This window comes from Notamacropus eugenii, chromosome 2, assembly GCF_028372415.1.
Source record: "Notamacropus eugenii isolate mMacEug1 chromosome 2, mMacEug1.pri_v2, whole genome shotgun sequence".
In the NCBI taxonomy this organism is placed as follows: Eukaryota; Metazoa; Chordata; class Mammalia; order Diprotodontia; family Macropodidae; genus Notamacropus; species Notamacropus eugenii.
Window position 1 is genome coordinate 16,254,020 of NC_092873.1, and position 23,430 is coordinate 16,277,449.

The 23,430-nt window shown below is 40.3% G+C and overlaps 1 pseudogene; it reads left to right on the forward strand.

Annotated features, from left to right (window-relative positions):
- Window positions 1-215: 215 nt before the first annotated feature.
- LOC140523416 (solute carrier family 22 member 11-like) overlaps window positions 216-23,430 on the forward strand; it is a 32,432-nt pseudogene continuing 9,217 nt past the window's right edge.

Sequence of the window (23,430 nt, forward strand, 5' to 3'; positions counted from 1 at the left end):
GTCTGAAGTATTTTGGCATCTTCAACTGTACACAAAACTTAGAACACTGTCTACCTAAAATGTTCCATCAATGTGAGGAGGAATGTCCTGGGGGAGGTGTCCTCATTTGTCCAAACAAAGGTACAGTTTGTATTTTGCTTCAGTCAAATGATTACTTTATTCACTCAGGAGTTCTCTGAACAAATTCTCTTCTTGGAGCCAGCATTCCAATCCTAATGGCCATTGAAGATCTCCTACTTGAAGTTGGAAATAAGAGAAGATACCAGATCCTTCAGGTCCTTTCTTTGGCTATCCTTCTAATCTTTATAGGTAGCCATTTTCTGCTGGAGAACTTCACTGTCTTTATCCCTGAGCACCGGTGCTGGGTTCATTTGCTTGACAATTCCTTGACTTTTCTCAGTGTCAGTAGGAGTCTTAATTTTAGTCACCTTCTAAAACTTTCCATTCCCCTAGATTCCAATGGGAGATTAGATAGGTGCCGCCGATTCTTCTGGCCACAGTGGCAGCCCTTGCGTCCAATGACACAGGAAAAAACCTGAGTCAGATGGAGAGATAGTTTTATGTGGATGGCTGGGTCTATGACAAAAGCATCTTCACTTCTTCCATTGTGACTGAGGTAACAGGTTCTTTCTACTGCCCCTTTCCCACTCCAGGAAGATTTCATTCTTCTTTTGAAAAGGTTCCAGTGATTTGGAGCTTAATTCCCTTGGTGAATGACAAAATTAGATTTCTCTCCTCTGCCACCCCTTTATGATAAAAAGTAGTGAGGGATCCATTGATTAGGTCCTGTTGCCAAATAACAAATTGACAACGCAGAGATAGTTATTCTGCAGATTTTCTTTACGCTCAAAGCACAGGCTCACACAGTCAGGATAACACAAGATTTAGCAACTTCTATATTGAAGGATCATAGGGCTTGGAATATGATATTCTGGAAGGTGGAGACAGGAATGCGACCAAGAATCACCCATCCACGAAAACTGAGCACAATTCTTCAGATAGAAAAAGAGATGTCTAATGAGATAAAAGACTTTTAAGGATTCCTGATGAAAGGATCATGACTAAATAGAAATTTTTACTTTCAAATACAAGACTCAAAAGTAGTATAAAAAGGTAAACAGAAAAGCGTAATCATGAGTCTCAAGCAGATCCAACAGTTTACATTCCAACATGGGAAGAGGATATTTGTAACTTCTAAGAACTTTCTCATTATTGAGGCAGTTAGAAAGAGAATATATGAACAGAGGGGACAGGTGTGAGTGGAATGTGATGTGCTTATATCTAAATAAATAAAAGTAAGGGGTGAAAAAGAGGAATGCACCGGGGGAAAGGGAAAGGTAGAATGAAGTCAGTTCTCTCAGATAAAAGAGGCAAGAAAGAGCTTTTACATTGGTTGGGAAGATGGAGGTGACGAAGGACCTTTGAATGTTACTGTTATCGGAATTGGTTCAAAGACACAATTATATACACACACTATTTCAAAGTATAGAAACCTAGCTAAAAGATGATAGACAAAAGGGGATGGGACTGACAGAACGGAGTTCATATTGAAGTAGGCAATAATCAGATGTAGGGCTCTGGAGAAGTAAGCAAGGTTGGTGATCTTGCACAGCCCTCTTTCCCTCAAATCAAAGTCAACTGCAAGTCACGTCATCATCTTGATGTCATGGTCCTCTTTGAGAACAAAGACAAACACAATCTGTAAGTGAGTAGAAGCTCCTCTTTTCTTCTCCCTTCCCCTCTCCTCCCTTAATTTCCCCTCCCCTTTCCTCTCCTGTCCTCTTCTCTGCTGTTCTACCCAGGGGAAGGTACACTTCCATCAACAAACCTGCCTTTTCCCTTTGGGTTTACTGGCTAGATTTCTTCCTCAAAGACCAAGCCTTAAACTCAGTTGACTTTACAGCTTATAAACTGGACAACAGGTCCCCACCCACCTAGTACAGAGTGAATGTAATTACTAAATAGCAACTGTTTCTCTTTTTACCCAGGAACACTGAGGGTCTTCCTCTTCCAGTTTGATGTTTTTATTAAAGAGTCCGCCACTTTAGTAACTACTTAATGAAACCCATTCGTTGAATGGATGTGTCTCACTCAAAATGAGAATGTGATAAAACCTTAGACTAAAAGGACCAAGGTTTCACATTGCATCCTGGGTCATCTCCAGTCGACCTGATGAATATCAGGCCATTGGATCCAGATGGCTGTGGATAAGAAATTCGGGTTGGTGACCTTGCACAGCCCTCCCTCACTCACACCAACGTCAACTGCAAGTCATATCATAATCTTGATGTCATAGTCCTCTTATAGAATGAAGGACAATCAGAACAATCACATGTCAGACACTATTGAGGAGGCTTAAGGTGAAAGGAAGGAGAGAATAGGGTAAACAGGATAAGGGGAAGTTAGCAAACATAAGTGTGAAAAAATTTTGAAGCAAGTTTGCCTGACAAAGGCCTCATTTCCCAAATATATAAAGAACTGAGTCAAATTTAGCAAAATAGGAGCCATTCCAAAATTGATAAATGGTCAAAATATGTGAACACTCCATTTTCAGATGAAGTTATCAAAGCTATCTACAACCGTATGAAAAATGCTCTAAATCACTATTGATGAGAGAAATATAAATTAAAATAATTCTGAGGTGCTACCTCACATCTATCAGATTGGTTAATATGATAGAAAAAGAAAATGACAAATATTGGAGAAGATATGGGAAAATGGAGACACTGCTGATGGAGTTGTGAACTGATTCAACCATTATGTAACACAATTTGTAAATAAGCTAAAGGTCTAGAAGAATATGCATACCCTTTAGGAAGTAATACCACTATTAGTTCTGTATTACAAAAGAATAAAAAGCAAGAAGGAAAAGTTCTAATATCCACAAAAATATTTATAGCAGCTTCTTTCCTATTACATATAATAGGTAGATTTTTAAAAATTGCAAAGAATTGGAAATTGAGGGGATATCCATCAATTAGGGAATGGCTCAGATCGTTGTGCTGTGTGATTATGATATAACATTATTATGCTATAAGAAAGGATGAGTAAGATACTCTTAGCAAAACCTGGAAAGTCTTACATTAACTGATGCAAGTGAAATGAGTAGAACCAGGGGAATATTATACATTGTAACATATTGTAATGATAAACTGTGAATGATTTCATTATTCTCACTAATTCAATAATCCAAGACAACTCTGAAGGACTTAGGATGAAAAATGCTATCTTTCCTCAGAAATGGAATGATGCAATAGGAATCCAAGTGCAAGCACACTTTTTTAACTTACGTATTTTTTAAAAATTATTTTATTTGTTTTCAGTGTTCTACAATCACTTCCACGTATCTTAGATTTTTCCCCTTCCGTCTCATTCCCTCCTATTTCCCCATTCCCTCCCTGATATGGCATGCAGTTTTACACATACATTCCTATTAAATGCCTTTTCACCTTAGTCATGTTGCATAGAAGAACTAAAATGAATGGGAGAAATCATTAAAAAACCCCAAAACATAATACAAAAGAAAATGATCTGCCTCATTCAGCCATCGAGTTCCATAGTTCCTTCCCTGGATGTGGAAGGCATTTTGCCTTAAGAGGCCACTGGGAATTATTTAAGTCCTTGCATTGTAATGAAGAACTAAGTATACCAGAAAAATTCCTCACATGCTGTGGTGGTTGCTATGTACAAAGTTCTCCTGGTTCTGCTCCTTTCATTCAGCATCACTTCATATATGTCTTTCCAGACCTCTCTGAAGTCTTCCTGTTTATCATTTCTTTTTTTTATTTTCTATATTTTATTTTATTTTTCATTTTTAACACAGTTCATATCACATAAAATAATTCCAACTTTTCGTCAGGTGATACTTCTTTTTAAAGAATTTACAATATAGACCACCAAAGAATTTTTTAAAAATATTAACCAACTGAGACACAAATAATAACTATTTATGCTAACTTCACAAGTTCTCAAACTAATTGTCCCTGCAGTATTACTAAGAAGTAAAAACCCCTAACTCGTTGTTGTTCTAAAGTCCTAAGCTTAATAGCTTAATTTTAGACTTAACCTTGGATGTTCCCCTGCCAACAATCTATAATTTAATAGATTTGGTATTAAGCTTACAAACCTTTTCACTATGGGAAATTGTCACTGAGAGTAGGGACACTGCAGGGAACCGATATCTCCCCAACTTCATGTCAGTTCCAGGTAGGAGTAGATTGCCAACTTGCATTCAGTCAGGCTTAAAGTCTGCCAGGTGTCAGTGGGGAAACTGAGTCAGGAGAATCCTACCTCAGCCCAGGCTGAACAGCCACTCTCCCACTCTTCCCATGAGATCACGTTTTTCAGTTCATCCCAGAATCTCACAGGCTTACTGGCATCATGAATTGGAGGCTCAGACTGCCTTTCTTGCTATCCATACCTAGAGTTAGACTCAGAAGAACAGTCACTTAATAGTCTCATAGTATCTTAAAATAGTAAGTTCCAATAACCAGGTATCAAATATGACTATAATTTCACTTTGGCTAAGGAATATCTTTTGAGGCAAGTCTTAAGTGGCTTACATGCCTTTCTATACATGTTCTAGTTCCTGATTAAATAGCAATCATAAAATCAAATTCACCATTAAAACCTTAACTTTTCCATCAATGCCAAATTTTACCCAAGGTTACCTGCCTCTAGGAAATTTAGACTAAAATTCTTTCCCCCAAACTAAAGATCTCTTCGATTTATTCTCAATAATTAATGCAGTGAATTGTTTTAATACTAATTGCTTTTACATCACTTTGTAACAAGTCCAATTTTTGTCCCCATCACTCCCCTCCCCCTGCTTCCTAATACCTTGCTTTCTGATTACTCCTTCCCTCACTGTACCCTCCCTTCTATCACATCCCACCCTTTCCTTATCCACATCTTTTCTCTTGTCTTGTAGGGCAAGATACATTTCTATACCCTATTCCCTGTATTTCTTATTTCCCAGTTATATGCAATAATAATTCTCAACATTCATTTCTAATACCTTGAATTCTCCCTTCTTTCCCTCACTCTCTCCCTACCAATCCCTCCTGAGAAGATAAGCAATTCAATACAGACTAAATGTGTGTCGTATTGCAAAAGACTTCCATGATAAGCATGTTGTATAATACTAAATATATTGCCCTCTATCTTACTCTATCTCCCCTTATTTTTTATTTATTTATTTTTTATTCCCTCATTTGACCTTGTCCCTTCCCAAAAGTGTTTATTTCTAGTTGCTCCCTTTTCCCAATTGCCCTCCCTTCTATTATTCCCCTCACCCCACTTGTTGCCTCCTCCCCTACTTTCCTGTAGTGTAATATAGATTTTCATATCAAATTTATTGAGCATGTTATTCCCTCCTTCAGCCATATGTGGAGAGAGTAGCTTCACTTTTCCCCTCTCTCATTTTTCCTTTTCTCCTCCATTGAACAAGATTTTTCTTATCTCTTTTATAAGTTATAGCCTGCCTCATTCCATTTCTCTCTTTCTCTTCCCGGTATTTTCCTCCCTCACCCCTTAATTTTATTTTATATTTTTGTGCGTGTGGATATCATCTCTTCTGATTCAACACAACCTGCATTGTCTGTCTATATATATGTCTGTGTGCCTGTGTTTCTGTATGCATGTACAATCCCTCCACCTACCCAAAAGTGAGAAAAGATTCAAGAATTATAAATATTTTCTTTCCATGTAGGAATGTAAGCAGTTCAGCTTTAGAAAGTCTTTTATGATTTCTCTTTCCTTTTTACCTTTTCAAGCTTCTCCTGATTCTTGTGTTGGAAAGTCAAATTTTCTATACACTTCCGGTCTTTTCATCAATATGAACTCTTCAAAGTCCTCTACATCATTGAATGACCATTTATTCCCTTGAGGCATTATACTCAGTTTTACTGGGTAGGTGATTCTTGGTTTTAATCCAAGTTCCTTTGACTTGTGGAATATTCTATTCCAAGTCTTTCAATCCCTTAATGTTGAAGCTGCCAGATCCTGTGTTATACTAATTGTATTTCCATAATACTCGAATTATTTCTTTCTAGCTGCTTGCAATACTTTCTCCTTGACCTGGGAACTCTGAAATTTGGCCACAATATTCCTAAGAGTCTCTCTTTTTGGGTGTCTTTCAGGAGGTGATTGGTGGATTCTTTTTTTTTTTTTAATTTATTTTTAATTTATTTATTTTTTAATTAATTAATTAATTTAATTTTTAACATTCATTTTCACAAAAAATTTTGGGTTCCATATTCTCTCCCCATTTGTCCCTTCCCCCCACCCCAAACACAGAGCATTCTAATTGCCCCTATCACCAATCTGCCCTCTTTTCTATCATCCCTCCCTTCCCTTGTCCCCATGTTCTCTTTTGTCCTATAAGGCCAGATAACTTTCTCTACCTCATTACATTTTTTCCTAGTAGCAAGAACAGTACTCCACAGTTGTTCCTAAAACTTTCAGTTCCAACTTCTCTTCATCCCTCCCTCCCCACCCATTCCCTTTGGGAAGGCAAGCAATTCAATATAGGCCATATCTGTGTAGTGTTGCAAATGGCTTCCATAATAGTGGTGTTGTGTAAGACTAACTCTATTTCCCTCCATCCTATCCTGCCCCCATTTATTCTGTTCTCTCTTTTGATCCTATCCCTCCCCAAGAGTGTTGACTTCAAATTGCTCCCTCCTATTGCCCTCCCTTCCATCATCCCCTCACCCTGCTTATCCCCTTTTCCCCCACTTTCCTGTATTGTATCATAGGTTTTCATGCCAAAATGAGTGTGCATTTTATTCCTTCCTTTAGTCGAAAGTGATGAGAGTAAACTTCATGTTTTCTCTCACCTCCCCTCTTTTTCCCTCCACTAAAAAGTCTTTTGCCTGCCTCTTTCATGAGAGATAATTTGCCGCATTCCATTTCTCCGTTTCTCCTCCCAGTATATTTCTCTCTCACTATTTAATTTCATTTTTTAAAGATATGATCCAATCCTATTCAATTCACTCTGTGCTCTGTGTGTGTGTGTGCATGTGTGTGTGTGTGTGTGTGTGTGTGTGTGTGTGTGTGTGTGTAATTCTACCCACTACCTAGATACTGAAAAGTTTCAAGAGTTACAAATATTGTCTTTCCCTGTAGGAATGTAAACAGTTCAACTTTAGTAAGTCCCTTATGACTTCTCTTTGCTGTTTTCCTTTTCATGCTTCTCTTCATTCTTGTGTTTGAAAGTCAAATTTTCTTTTCAGCTCTGGTCTTTTCATCAAGAATGCTTGAAAGTCCTTGATTTCATTGAAAGACTATTTTTTCCCCTGAAGTATTATACTCGGTTTCTTAGTAGGTAATTCTTGGTTTTAGTCCTACTTCTTTGACCTCTAGAATATCATATTCCACGCCCTTCGATCCCTTAATGTAGAAGCTGCTAGATCTTGTGTTATCCTCATTGTGTTTCCACAATACTTGAATTGTTTCTTTCTAGCTGCTTGTAATATTTTCTCTTTGACCAGGGAACTCTGGAATTTGGCCACAATGTTCCTAGGACTTTCTCTTTTTGGATCTTTTTCAGGCAGTGTTCTGTGGATTCCTTGAATACTTATTTTGCCCTCTGGTCCTAGAATATCAAGGCAGTTTTCCTTGATAATTTCAAGAAAGATGATGTCTAGGCTCTTTTTTTGATCATGGCTTTCAGGTAGTCCCATTATTTTTAAATTGTCTCTCCTGGATCTATTTTCCAGGTCAGTTGTTTTTCCAATGAGATATTTCACATTATCTTCCATTTTTTCATTCTTTTGGTTTTGTTTTGTGATTTCTTGGTTTCTCATAAAGTCATTAGTCTCCATCTGTTCCATTCTAACTTTAAAGAACTATTTTCTTCAGTGAGCTTTTGAACCTGCTTTTCCATTTGGCTAATTCTGCTTTTGAAAGCATTCTTCTCCTCATTGGCTTTTTGAACCTCTTTTGCCAATTGAGTTAGCCTATTTTGCAAGGTGTTATTTTCTTCAGCATTTTTTGTGGTCTCCTTCAGCAAGGTGTGGACCTGCTTTTCATGCTTTTCTTGCATCTCTCTCGTTTCTCTTCCTAGTTTTTCCTCCACCTCTCTAACTTGATTTTCAAAATCCTTTTTGAGCTCTTCCATGGCCTGAGCCCATCGAATATTTATTTTGGATGTTTGGGACACAGAAGCCTTGATTTCTATGTCTTTCCCTGATGGTAAGCATGGTTCTTCCTCATCCAAAAGGATGGGAGGAGATATCTGTTCACCAAGAACAGATGGTCTTGTATTTTCCCCCTCTTTTCTGGGCATTTTCCCAGCCAGTGACTTGACTTCTGAGTGTCCTCTCCATACCCACCTTGCCTCCAGATCCACTCAGCTAGTGCTTGGGGGCTGAGATTCAAGTGCTGCTTCACAGCCTCAGGGCTTTAGGCAGGGTCAGGGCTGCTATTTAGTGTGAGATTAAGTTCAGGTGCTCAGGTGGGGGCAGGGCCACCACACTGTGCTCAGTTCCCTCAGGGGGTTTATGCAGAGACCTTCAACAATGGATCTGAGCTCCAGTCTGCTTTGGGAGCCCCTGTCTGCCACCACCTCTGCTGCCTCCTGAGGGGGCCTGGGTTATGGAGACACCCTGCTCCCCTCTCAGCTAGCTGAAAACACCCTCTCAGTGACCTTAGGGCCCTGTTCATGGAGGAGGGACCTGCGTGGCTGCTGGAGATTCTGTCCCTGGAGCCTGCTGGGATCTGCTTCTCTCAGTGCTGTGCGGCCAAAGCAGGGCTGGGCTCTGCTCTGGGTCCGGGGTATGACAGACCTTTTGTGTTGGTTTTTCAAGACTCTCTGGAACAGAAATCTCCTCCACTCCGTTGTTCTGTGGCTTCTGCCACAGAACAGAATTTGTTGGGAGTCCTTCTTTACAGGTATTTTATGGGCTGTGGGTTGGGAGCTAGCATATGAGTGTCTTTGTACTCTGCCATCTTGGCTCCTCCCCCTGGTGGATTCTTTCAATATTTATTTTGCCCTCTGGTTCTAGAATCTCAGGGTGGTTTTCCCTGATAATTTCATGGAAGATAATGTCTAGGCTCTTTTTTTGATCATGGCTTTTAGGTAGTCCCATTATTTTTAAATTGTTTCTCCTGGATATGTTTTCCAGGTCAGTTGTTTTTCCAATGAGACGTTTCACATTATCTTCTATTTTTTCAAACTTCTGGGTTTGTTTTTTAACTACTTGGTTTATGTCATAGTCATTCACTTCCCTGAACTCCATTCTCTCTTTCAATGAACTACTTTGCTCAGTGAGCTTTTGAACCTTCTCCTCCATTTAGCTTTTTTAAAGCCTCCTTCTTCTCATTGGCTTTTTGGACCTCTTTTTCCAATTGAGTTAGCCTCTTTTCAAAGGTGTTATTTTTCTCAGCATTTTTTTGGTTCTCCTTTAGTACGCTGCTAACTCGCTTTTCAAGTTTTCTATTACCTGAGCTCAATTTAAGTTCCCTTTGGAGGCCCTGGAGGCAGGGGTCTTGTTCTTCCTTCCGCCTTGTTCTTCCTCATCTGAAAGGATGGGAGGAGACACCTGTTCACCAAGAAAGTAACCTTCTATGGTCTTATTTTTTCCCCCTTTTTTGGGCATTTTCCCAGCCAGTTACTTCACTTCTGAGTTTCCTCTCCACAACCACCTCGCCTCTAATGCCAAGCCAGCACTAGGGGCTGAGATTCAGATGAGCTACTCCAATCCCCCAGGGGTTTTAGGTGTGGTCAGGGCTGCTATTCAGTATGAGATTGAGATCAGCTGCTCAGTTGGGGGCAGGACCACCACATAGGCGTCATTTCCTTCAAGGGCTTTGCAATGAGGTCTTCAACAATAGATGCAGTCTGCTGCCTGCCTTGGGAGCCCCTGCCTGCTGCTGCCTCTGCTCCTGCCACCAGAGGATGCCTGAGTTATGGGGACGCTCTGCTCCTATCTCAGTCAGTCAAAAAAAATACTCTCATTGAGCTTTAGCGCCTGTGGGTTGAGGGATCTGGCTGCCACTGGAGATTCTGTCCCTGAAGGCTGCTCGGTCTTGCTCCTCCCAGTGCTGCATGGCAAAGGCTGGACTGGGATCTGTCCCAAGTCCAGTGCAACAGACCTTTTCCGTCAGTCTTTCAGGTCACTCTGGGCTAGAAATCTCCTCCACTCCCTTGTTCTGTGGCTTCTGATGCTCTAGAATTTGTTGAGAGCCCTTCTTTACAGGTATTTTATGGGCTGCTGGAGAAGAACTAGTGTATGTGCACCTTTCTACTCTGCTATCTTGGCTCTGCCCCCTTATTTATCATTTCTTAGAGCACAATAGTATTCTATTCCATTCATATACCACAATTGATTCAGCCATTACCCAATGGATGGGCATCCCTTTGATTTTCAGTTTTTGGCCACCACAAAGAGAGCTGCTATAAATATTTTTGTACATATAGGACCCTTTCCAATTTTTATGATCTCTTGGGAATACAGTTCTAGAAGCAGTATTGCTGGGTCAAAGGGTATGTACATTTTTGTAGCCCTTTGGGCATAGTTCCAAATTGTTCTCCAGAATGTTTGGATCAGCTCACAGCTCCACTAACAATGAATTAGTGTTCCATCTCTCCCACATCTTCTCCAACATTTATCATCTTCCTCTTTTGTCATCTTAGCCAATCTGATACCTGTGATGTGGTATCTCAGAGTTGTTTTGATTTGCATCTCTCTAATGAATAGTGATTTAGAGCATTTTTTCATGTGACTATAGATAGTTTTAATTTCTTCCACAGGAAGCTGCCTGTTCATATCCTTTGACCATTTATCAATTGGGGAATGACTTGTATTCTTGTACATTTGACACAATTCTCTCTATATTTTAGAAATGAGGCCTTTATTGCAGACACTGGTTACAAAAATTCTTTCCCAGTTTTCTGCTTTCCTCCCAATCTTCATTGCATTGCGTTTGGTTGCCAAGCACAATTTTTGAAACATAGTTTTTCTTGATTTGTAGGGTCTATGTTTTATTTTACAGCATGTTTATTATGGAAATATGAATTACATGTGTTACCTCTATGAAATTGCTTGCTTGGTCAATGAGGGTAGGGGAAGAAAAGGGATACAGAGGCAGGGGAAAAAATTTGGAACTCAAATTTATAAAAAGCAAGCATAAAATTACTTTTACATACAATAGGTGGATTTAAAAAAGAAATGTGTACCTTAGAAACAGGAAGCTACTTTATGAATTTCACTTTTATAAGTAAATGTAGAAATGGGGTTCATCTGTTTTCTCTTCTTTAGATTTCTGTATTCTTAATATCACCATACATTAGGCAAACAAGAGAATTTCAGAATTATGGCTATAATAAGTTGATATTAACTTATTCTCTTTGAAATGTGCTTTTCAGTGTTTTCCTCTCTGAAGAAATAAAGAACACCATTAAAAATTTAAAGCACAGGTTCATTTCTGCCCCAGAGCTTCAGCAATCTTATATGGAATATGATATATGTAAGCAATACAGGAACAATGGGATTTTATGGAAAGTATAAATTTATTTAATTAAGGAGGAATGGGACATTTCAGAAGGGGAAAGATAAGAATGTGTGTAGCAGGAAAGTCAGGGTCAAAAAAAAGCTTGAAATTGCTGTCACAAACGATGTACAATTGTATGATAGAACAATGGAGGCAGCGTCCTCTTCTTGTCATAGTGGAGCAAGAATTCTGAGCCAGAGTCTCTTTCTGATCATAGCCATTCTCTTCCCACATTGACAGGAAGAGTCCTGAGCCCAAATTCTCTTGCCTCCTTTTAATATTTGATACCATCATCTTCCCTTTCAGTGGAACCTGGTACGTGTTTTCTGTATACTGAAGTTCATGTCTCAGTCAACATTCCTCGCTGGCATTCTGGTGGGATATCTCATATGGGGCTATCTCTCAGACAGGTAAGTTTCTGCTAGACACAGATGTTACTAAAACCCAGGGAGCCTAAGCCATAGAGTGAAAAGTTGGAGGATGAAATTATAGATCATTTAGTCCAACCCACTCATTTCACAAAACAGGAAGCCAAGGCTCAGGGAATTACAGAGACTTGCCCACAGTCATATACCAAAAGCAAAAGCAGAATTTGAATCAAGGACTTTCTTTTAATATCTATGCTAGGCCAAATGTCAACAATAACAGGGAGAATATTCAGGGCGAGACTGGGAGCTGTGGGTGTAGGCGGGTCTAAGAGTGGAAAGAACCCAGTGAAGATAGGCAGATTGCTGATTGGCAGAACATGGGACAAAGGTCATACAGTAGACAGTCAATAAGCATTGCTTCAACATTTAGCATGTACTCAGAATTGGGCTAAGATCTGGGAATAGGAAACAAAACAAAACTAGTCCCTGCCTTCACGGAGCTCACATTTAGTGGGGAAGCCAACATGCAAAGAACTGTCCACATTCAAGAGACATACACAATAAACCCAGGAGGAAGGCGCTGCCCTGGAATTAAGGACTGAGGAAGGCTTCTTCCTAAAGGTGGAATTTCAGCGGAAGCTTAAGGAAGCCAGGGAGGCTAGAAGGAAGAGATTAGAGGAGAGGCATTCCAGGAAGAGGGGAAGGCAATGAAAACAAGGCCCAGTGAGGGCTGTTGGGTGGGGAGAGGACATTATACCTTTGCCCTGGGGTCACAGCCATCAGGTTTCCTATGATGTAGGTTTGGGAGAAGACAGATGCTGCTTCCAAGTGACTTCCTGGTGGCTGTCTCCAGCACTGGACTGCCTTTTCCTAGTCATTCTCACTGTACTGTTGTCTTTGCTTCCTGCTTGGGTCTTCAATACCAGAAGTCCTAATATGTGGCAGGGTCCTCAGAAAGTCTTTTCGTCAACATATGCCCATGTTCTCTGAGATCTCCCCTGTGTCTAAAACTAATCCTTTGCTGGGGTTTCTTTTCAGTCATGGAATGGACCACCAGCCAACACCGGCCTCTGGTGGTAGTCCTATTATCTCTGTGCACAAGTGTGGGACCTCAGTTTCTTGGGCTTCTGGCCTATGGCATCCAGGAATGGCGTAAACTCCAGCTGGCAGTGTCTGCTCCCTGCTTTGCCTTCTTGGTAAGTGCCCCTGAGGTTTATGTCCTCTTTCTGCATGGGCTGCAGATGAAGGGTGAAGAATCCCAAGCTTCTTTATATTAAAAGTTCATTTCAGGAGGTTTCACATTTCATAAGAGAATGGGAATGTTTCCCATCAGGGACTTGGGCCAGTCAGGAGTCAAAACCCATGCCTGGATGAGGGAGACATATTTCTAGATATGTTCATCATATTATATCAAGGTTATAACAAGTAAAGAATGTAAATGAAAGCTATTAGTGATAAACAGACTTTCCCCAACGTGCCAAGAAAAGTATCCCAAGACACAAGACACAATAGAAAAATCATTAAATTTCAAGTCATGTATTCAAATCCCATCTTTGACCTTACTGAATGAGTAATCATAGACAAATCACCTACTGTCCCCTTACACCAGTTTCTTCCACTGTGAAATGAATGGGTCAGATTAAATGACCTTGAGGGTGCCTTCTAAGTCTGGGGAGTGGGGGGTTTTTCTGGTGCAGTGGATAGTGTACTGAACTTGGAGTTGGGAAGACTCTTCTTCATGACTTCGTCTGGCCTCAGATGCCTTGCTGTGTGACCCAAGGCAACTCATTCAAACATCTTTGATTCAGTTTCTCATCTGTAATTATGAACTGGAGAAAGAAATGGTGAACCACTCAGAATTCTTGCCAAGAAAACTCCAAATTGGATCATGAAGTGTCAGATGTAACTGAAATGACTGAACAATGACAACATCCTACTGAAGGAAATAAAGGATCTTTAATAGAATAGAAGTTTCTCAAGAATTAAACAATTAAACACAATTAAAGCTGAATAGAATTATACTGACATAAATATATTTTTATTTTTATCTTTTTTCTCCCCATAAGAATCTGAGTTCCCTGAGGGTGTGCACTGTTTTTCCTTTTCCCTGAATTATTCCCATTTCCACAGGGCCTGGCACATAGTAGGCATGTTACAAATGCTTATTGATTTATTGAAGATAAACTTTTAAAAAATTACACCGCAAAAAAGACCTCTCCACCACCTTGCTGTTTTCTTCAATTATGATTGAAAAACAGTCTCTTCAATGACTCTCAAAACCCTCCCACTTAATATTAATTCGGTAGACTCACTCCTCATCCAATGACCTTTATAAGAATTCTTCACAAAATAACACATGAACCAGGTTCACCAAGAAAGTAGTTTCTCCTCCTCTGATTTCTCTCTTCTCCATAGTTTATTTCACAGATCCTCATACATCAAAACTGAACTCATATATGCTCTCCCTTGCTCCATAGGGAGAAACAACTCTTAGGATAACAGTAGCAGCTCTTACTGCACATGAACTTCTCTATAGCTAAAGAAACTGCAGTTTCTAAAGTGTATGTAAGAGAGACTTTTGCAATGGCCTTCCATGAATGCTTTCAAGGCTCCCTATAAATAGCACAGGAGAACTTCCTCTTTGGAAAAATATTGGCATGGTATTGGTGCCCATGCATAATGCAGGAAGCCCACATGTGACCCTTCACTTAGGCTACATAACTTTTCTTTCTTTTTTTTTTTTAAATTTATTTATTTAACTTTGCAACATTTATTTCCACAAAATTTTGCCTTCCAAATTTTCTCCCCATTTGTCCGCTCCCCCCACCCCAAAATGCCGAGCATTCTAATTGCCCCTATCACCAATCTGCCCTCTCTTCTAATATCCCTCCTTTCCGTTATCTCCATCTTCTTTTTGTCATGTAGGGCAAGAAAACTTTCTATATCCCATTACCTGTATTTCTATTTCCTGGTTGCAAGAACAACACTCAACAGTTGTTCCTAAAACTTTGAGTTCCAACTTCTCCCCATTCCTCCCTCACCACCCTTTCCTTTTGGGAGGGCAGGCAATTTAATATAGGCCATATCTGTGTAGTTTTGCAAATGCCTTCCATAATAGTCGTGTTGTGTAAGCCTAACTATTATTCCCTCCATCCTATCCTGTCCCCCATTGCTTCTATTCTCTCTTTTGATCCTGTCCCTCCCCAAGAGTGTTGACTCCAAATTGCTCCCTCCTCCCACTGCCCTCCCTTCCATCATCCCCCCACCCTGCTTATCCCCTTCTCCCCCACTTTCCTGTGTTGTAAGATAGGTTTTCATATCAAAATGCGTGTGCATTTTATTCCTTCCTTTAGTCGAATATGATGAGAGTAAGCTTCATGTTTTTTTCCTTCATCTCCCCTCTTTTCCCCTCCACTGAAAAGTCTTTTACTTGACTCTTTTCTGAGAGGTAATTTGCCCCATTCGATTTCTCCCTTTCTCCTCCCAATATATTTCTCTCTCACCACTTAATTTCATTTTTTAAAGATATGATCCCATCTTATTCAATTCACCCTGTGCTCTCTGTCTTTCTCTCTTTCTCCCTGTGTGTGTGTGTGTGTGTGTGTGTGTGTGTGTAATCCCACCAACTGTCCAGATACTGAAAAGTTTCAAGAGTTACAAATATTGTCTTTCCATGTAGGAATGTAAACAGTTCAACTTTAGTAAGTCCCTTATGACTTCTCTTTGCTGTTCACCTTTTCATGGTTCTCTTCATTCTTGTGTTTGAAAGTCAAGTTTTCTTTTCAGCTCTGGTCTTTTCATCAAGAATGCTTGAAAGTCCTCTATTTCATTGAAAGACCAATTTTTCCCCTGAAGTATTATACTCAGTTTTGTTGGGTAGGTGATTCTTGGTTTTAGTCCTAGTTCCTTTGACCTCTGGAATATCTTATTCCATGCCCTTTGATCCCTTAATGTAGAAGCTGCTAGATCTTGTGTTACCTTTATTGTATTTCCACAATATTTGAATTGTTTCTTTCTAGCTGCTTGCAATATTTTCTCCTTGACCTGGGAACTGTGGAATTTGGCCACATTGTTCCTAGGAGTTTCTCTTTTTGGATCTATTTCAGGAGGGGATAGGTGGATTCTTTCAATATTTATTTTTCCCCCTGGTTCTAGAATATCAACTCCGTTTTCCTTGATAATTTCATGAAAGATGATGTCTAGGCTCTTTTTTTTATCAAGGCTTTCAGGTAGTCCCATAATTTTTAAATTGTCTGTCCTGGATCTATTTTCCAGGTCAGTTTTCATTCTTTTGGTTTTCTTTTGTGATTTCTTGGCTTCTCATAAAGTCATTAGCCTCCTCCTGTTCCATTCTAATTTTTAAAGAACTATTTTCTTCAGTGAGCTGTTGAACCTCCTTTTTCATTTGACTAATTCTGCTTTTTTAAAGCCTTCTTCTCCTCATTTGCTTTGCCTCTTTTGGCAATTGAGGTAGCCAATTTTTACAGGTGTTATTTTCTTTAGCATTTTTTTGGGGTCTCCTTTAGCAGGGTGTTTACTTGTTTTTCATGCTTTGCTTGCATGTCTCTCATTTCTCTTCCTAATTTTTCCTCCACCTCTCTTGATTTTCGAAATCCTTTTTGAGCTCTTCCATGGCCTGAGCCCATTGAATATTTATTTTGGATGTTTGGGATACAGAAGCCTTGACTTTTACATCTTTCCCTGATGGTAAGCATTGTTCTTCCTCATTTGAAAGGATGGAAGGAGACACCTGTTCACCAAGAAAGTAACCTTCTATTTTCCCAACCAGTTACTTGACTTTTGGGTCCTTTGTCAAGAGTAGGGTATACTCTGGGGGCCTGTAAGTTCTCAGTTCCTCCAAGGTGGCACAATCAAGCGTGTACTGGTCTGGGCACAGCTAAGAATTTTTGTGCCCAAAATCTTAGCAGAGTTTCCTCTCCACAGGCATCTGACCTCCAGTTCCACCAAGCTAGCACTGGGGGAGTGGGATTCAGTCAAGCTGTGTGGGCAGGGCCACCATTCAGTGCGAGACAAAGACCAGCTCCCTCAGTGCCCCTAGGGGTTTTTATGATCCAGCAATGGTCTCGGACTGCTATATGGGCTGCCTTGAGATCTGCTGCCACCTGCCCAATGTGCCCTCTGTGGGCTGCTGCCTGAGGCCAGAGCTATGGGGAAAACCCTTCTCCCTTCTGGCCCAGCTGAAAAAACCCCGTCACTGACCTTTGGTGTCTGTAGGTTGAGGGATCTGAGGACCTGCTGCTGAGACTGGAGATTCCGCCCCTGAGGTGTCCTCCTCCCAGAGTCTCCTTGCGCAAGGCTGGGCTGGGATCCACGCTCGTCTGCATGTCTGGTGCAATCGACCTTTCCCATGGGTCTTTCAGGTCACCCTGGGCTGGAAATTGCCTCCACTCTGTTGTTCTCCACTTCTGCTGCTCTAAAGTTTGTTGAGAGTCCCTCTCTATAGGTATTTTATGGGCTGTGTGGGGAGAGCCTGCATTTTTTTTGTCTTTCCACTCAGCCATCTTTGCTCTGTCCCTTTCATAACTTTTCTAAAGACGCTTTTTGGACCAATTTCTCAGTTTGTGTCCATCATAAATTTTTCTGCAGCTCTCTGGGACACACACAATTTTTATTTTTAACATGTTATGCAAGGCTTCAAGCAGTATACTTCCATTACCATTGCCATCCTTACAAGAGACTTTCCATTCCTTGTACCTTTGGAGCCTGCCTCCAGCATGTTGTCATCATTCCAACCCAAAATTGCTACAAACACTACTGTGTGAAACTGACACCAAGTCTACCGTAACCCAGTTTCTTAGTATAAATATACTGACTTCTTTGACGATTTCCTCATATCTATTCCAGTTTTCAGAGGGCACAGGCCAAATCCATTTTATCGACACAATCACTTCACACTACCATGTAGGCCAAAAGCAGGCTAAATAGTCTGTCCATTCTTTGAGATAACAGCTTCACATTCACCAGCAGCAACAGTCAGGAAGGCATACTCAGCCTGAGATGTGCTTGTAGCCATGCTTTTGAGGAAGTCTCTGTGTCCTGGAACATTAGTTATGGTCACATAGTATTTACTGATCTCAAATTTACATGAGGAAATATCAGTAGTGATACCACACTCACATTCAGCCCTCAGTTCATCCAAGACTTATGCCCTGTCCAATCTCAGTGGTCTCCTTTAAAACTTCTCAATGGTTCTCTTACCAATTTTACCATATTTGTAGGTGAGGTGGCCACTAGTGATGGACTTGCAAGAGTCTATGTGTCCAGTGATGACAATGTTAAATGTGAGTCTTCTCCTTGACCATTTTTGTGGAGGTGCAGCTATGGTTTTCACAATACCTGTCTTTTGGTGTATACCCATTCTGAAAAAACCATAAGCTTCTATTTTAGATGCTAGTCACTCTGCTAGGCGAGGAACACAAATGTAAAAATTAACAGGCCCTGCCCTGAGGGAAATGGTATTATCAGAGGATATATATATACATATATATATGTATATACATACACATATAAGTATATATAAAAGTACATTTATATTATATATATATGTATATATAAAATATATATGTAAGGTGGTCCTGCCTCTAACCAAAGGTGGTTCTCCCTCTGAGCAAAACTGTCTGTGTGATTGATTGTTGGTACAAACAATATGCATTCTGTGAAAGCAATCTCCTCCAGCGTTTCTAGAGTGATGAAATGAAGAGCAGTTATTGAAGAAATGCAGCATCTTGTATGTTAGGACACTCTCCTTTCACACAACTGAGGAAAAAATCTATGAACTATTTGGCAAGAGTAGTGATAGAAGGAAAATCATCATAGGGGGGAAGAAAGCATGTGGATACTGGTTTGTTGAATTCTACTACAGAGCAGATCTCAAAAATTCTGGGAAATACTTTAAAGGAACTCACTGGAAGAAGGGAATCATCTGCACAGATGAGGATACAAATTCCTAAGAGGACAGAGAGGAAAGTTCCAGGGCCAGGTACAAGGGGAGGGTGGAAAACATTATGATGCCAGGAAAAGAGGCTTTGGGGAAATGTCAGGATCAATCCTGTGTCAAATGGCAGACAGATCCTATGAAGAACAGCACTGAATTTCTGAAAGCAGTTTACTTTTTACTGGCTCTCGTTTATTTCTCTGCCTCTGTATGAGAAATAAGCCTGAAACTTCAACTTGGCTTTCCAGTCTGAAAAACATGCAATGTCAGAACCTGCAGCAATGACTTTGATGGACTTCCGTTGGACCTTGTCAGGAGGACTTCCTATCACCTGAGGACAGCTGGTAACCAAGTAGATCTATTAACAGATATTAAGGCAATAAATCACAGCTTTCCTTGAAGCAAAGTCTCAGTGTATGATTATGTTATTGTTTGCAGCTTCTGGAATTAGAGTGATCATTTAAAATGCATGAAATAATTTGATAATCTATGCTCTGGTATCAACAATCTATAAATTAGAGTCATTTTGTTTCTAAGTTTTTTCAGTCTATCTTCTCTCTAAGGGGACTTCCAACTTACCAAGGCTTGAAAGTTTGCTAGAGAATTATTAAAATGGTTCTGCCTCAGTAATAATGATCTCACAATCCAAGGAAGAGTACTTTACTCTGAAGCTCTGGATGGATGATCAAGAAAGAAATTTGTATTTGCAATGTTAAGAGGGATTATTAAACAATGCCTTAATCTTCCTAATAAAGACCGTGAGGATGAAATGTTAGATGAATACAGGAAGCATTTGTTTTAACCTTGAAATTGTGACAAAGTGATGCTAGACTTGTTAAACTTACCTATTTTTTTTCTTTTACTAGAGTAATAAGAGAATGGAGAGGGTTTATGGGAAAGCCTGAAAATCAAGGGAACAAAATATTTTAATAGAAAAGATCAGACGATCTTCTCTTAGAATTGATGGAGTTGTCTATTTCCTGGGCAGTGATTCAAAATATACCCAAATGATGTAATTCTCCTCTCTGCATTTGCATTGCTGATACAAGAAGGGAATTCTTGCTGAGTTGTGCCCATAGAATAGAGGAGGAGGATTTTCTCTCCCACTTAGAGCTTCTAGGAATGAAAGAGTGATTTAAATGCTGTCTATTCTATTGAGAATATTAGCAGTTTTTCCTGATAGATCTCTTTGATCATCTATTGGGGAGGTATGATTTGAGCCAAAAGCAAAAACCCATCCTGACTCATTTAAAGAAAAAAAGCAAGAAGGGTTCCCACTGATCAGTAACTCTGGCCATCTTGTCAGAGGTATGTGGCATAACTGGAGATGAAAGCTTTTACACATGTGCTTCCTTTTGTAGGCTAAAGAACGTAAAGTGAAATTTTTAAAAAGAACGTCATTCTGCTAGATACAGGAAATGTGATTTTGAACAAGGAGAAAGTAGAGAATTAACTGCATCTGTCCTTCACTATTTAATCAGGTGGTTGCCAGAGTCTGCTGGGTGGCTGATTGTCCACAAGAAGTACAATGATTCCTTAAATGTGCTCAGAAAATTGCAAAAATCAATGGATTTTTGACTGTAGAGGTGAGAGGGGAAATAGCCAGGGCTGGGATATGGGAAATGGTGGCCTTTCAAGTGAAGCCCAGTAGCCAGGGGCCTGTCAACAGGAAAGGGCCATCTCTTATGATGCTCCTCCAAGACTCAGGGGAGAAGTAACATATGGGTGTGGATACTTTAATCCATACTGGACAAGTACAGGACTTGATGATTAAGGTTACTTCATAGAAAGTTTGAGGACATCAATTTTGGGGGTTTCCTAGCTGTGACAGAGACAGAAACCAGAGTGGGAGAAGAGGTACCTGAACTAAGGGAAGGTGTGAGGAGGAATTGATGGAGGAGGGTGAAGAGGGTTTTCTCCTTCCCTCTGGTTTAAGAAGATCTCAGCAGCCCTATACCCTTCCACCCTCCTGTCTGAAACACTATCAGCCATATTCCCTCTTGCTGACTCTTTCTGGTTTGTTTCCTCCCATTTCTATCTTTGCTCAGCGGTTTAACCCTTGCCCTACCATTTCATAAAGGGACAATGTAAAATGGTTGGTGGGATAATTATATAAATAAATATTAACTGCATTTTTATTTGTAAACCACTTATCACAGTGCTTCCACACAGTCGGTCCTGAACAACTGCTTATTCCCTGCCTTCCTCTGGTCCCAGAGCAGCCTTGACTGAGACTGAGACTACCAAGGATCACCTACTCACATAGGACAAATTTAGAGAAAGAGTCTTAATGAAATTGATGTGAAAGGAGTTTAATGATTTGTGTGATAGGAAATTACAGGAGCACAAGGTGGCACCAAAGCCAGTCCCTGAAGGCAATGTGGATAGAACACGGAAGTTTTCATTAAGTAGATATGACTTTGAATCCTTCCCCAGCCACATCCTGGCTGGGTCATTGGGGGCAAGTCCCTTAATCTTTCAGGCCTCAGTTTCTTCATCTATATGTAGCTCCTAGGGAAATTTTCCTAACTCATGTATGGGGAAGCAGATCAGATCTCCCCTGGTTCCTATATTTTGGATAACTGTGGGATGGATTCAAACAGCAGTTGAAAGAAAAATGCCCTTTGCCCAAGCTAAAACCTCAGCCTTCTGTCCAGGTGCAAGGAGGAGGGGAACATTCTACAGAAGCATGGTGTTCTCTCTGTGGAGCTGCAGCCCCTCAAAACCACAGCTCATGAGCCCGCGCTGGTATGGTTTCCTGTGTTGTTCAATCACAGAACACAAGCCAAAGCAAAGGCATTTAATGAATCAGTATAATAAGGCAGTGTCATATTTTCCCCACAAACCTGGAGAACACCTTCACCAACTGTAACAGACAGTGTCGATATGTGGAGTGGACATGAATAGGGCAAGTAATATCAAATAATTATAAATCCCTATAGAGGGTCTCTATAGGCCACCCTGTCCAGCCCTTCTTTTAACAGAGGAGGAAATGATTTAGAGATCTGCACAGGTTCACACTGCTATTAGCAGAGGGATCTGGACCCAGGTTTCTGACTCTAGAGTCAGCATTCTCTCTGTTCTACTACATATGCATGGAGAGGAACACACAGAAGGAACGTGGGTGATCAGAATGCGTTGAGGGACCACATAATGATAGAGGTGAAGCTGGAAGGGACCTCAAAGGCTTTCTAGCTCAAACCCCTCATTTTACAAATGAGAAAACTCAGGCCCAGAGAGAAAAAGTGACTTGCTTAGTCTACACCAAGACAATCAATATGGCAAGATTTGAAGGCAGTTTTTTGTTTTGTTTTGTTTTGTTTTTTTTTACTACACAGTCAGGGCTAAAGCTGATATTTTCTACTGTGATGATTGTTTGATTATATGAGGCATATGTATGGATTAAGTTGATTGAGTTCTGAAAAACATTTAGCCATCTGATACTGAAAGTACCTATGATACATTGTCAATAAAGTTTTCTTTATATGCACTGATGTTCTACTGAATGCTACGTTTATGTCTAAGCTGGATGTCAGAAGTACCGTGGAGGAGCATCTTCTGAACATACATGCACACCTCATGTTGTAGTGACAGACATGGGCCCAGCCTGTTGTCTCTGCTGATCATGCAGAACCTGAGGTTTATCCAGGGTAATCCCCTGAGGCTGTGGTTACAGGCATCGCTCACTGGGCATAGTGCTATACAACTTGTCATTGGTGTAAGGAACAGCTTAACAAGGCGTTAGGGTCATAGTCAATGAGCTCTCACTTGGTTCCAGTACCTGCCTAGAATCTCTTACCAACTCAAACCTTCCTGCTCCTTTCTTCTGTTCTTCCACATTCTTAGTTTCAGACTAACTCTATCCTTGGCTCTTCTCCCTAAAGGCTTTGAGATCCACCATGGAAATGGAGCTGACTCCAGCACAGACATGTCTCACAATCCTGGATTTGGTCTGCTTTCCAGTCCTGTGTACAAGAGTCCTCTGTATGTCCTTTGAAGGGTATGTTCCCTATAATGTGTGAGGAATATTAAAGCCTACAGGCACCCCCAAAAGAATCCCTCAGATAGATAACATAAGTGGGTAGTAGAAATAGAGAGGCTGAGCTACAATCTTCTATTAGTGACTCACAGAACTGTAGAATCTTAGATCTACGTGTCACAGTGGACAGAGGGCCAGCCCTGGAGAAGAAACACTCATCTTGCTGTGTTCAAATCAGGACTCACACACTTTCTAGCTGTGTGACCCTGAGCAAATCATTTAAGCATGTACACCTCAGTTTCATCATCTGTAAAATGAGGTAGAGAAAGAAATGGGAAACCACCCCAATATCTCTGCTAAGAAAATCCCCAATGGGGTCATGAAGAGTCAGACATGACTGAAATGACTCAACAACAACAAAGAGTTAGAAAACCTTCTGAAGTCATCTAACTCTACCTGACTTTAAGAAATTCACTCACCAGTGTTCCTCACCTTAGCTGCACTAACACTTATCCAGTTTCTGCTAAAAAATCTCTAATGACAGCGTCACTAGGTCTTGGCATAGGTCATTCTACCTTCAGTTCTGTTATGAAGTTTCTATTTTGTTAATAAAACTATCTGATTTTCCCTTT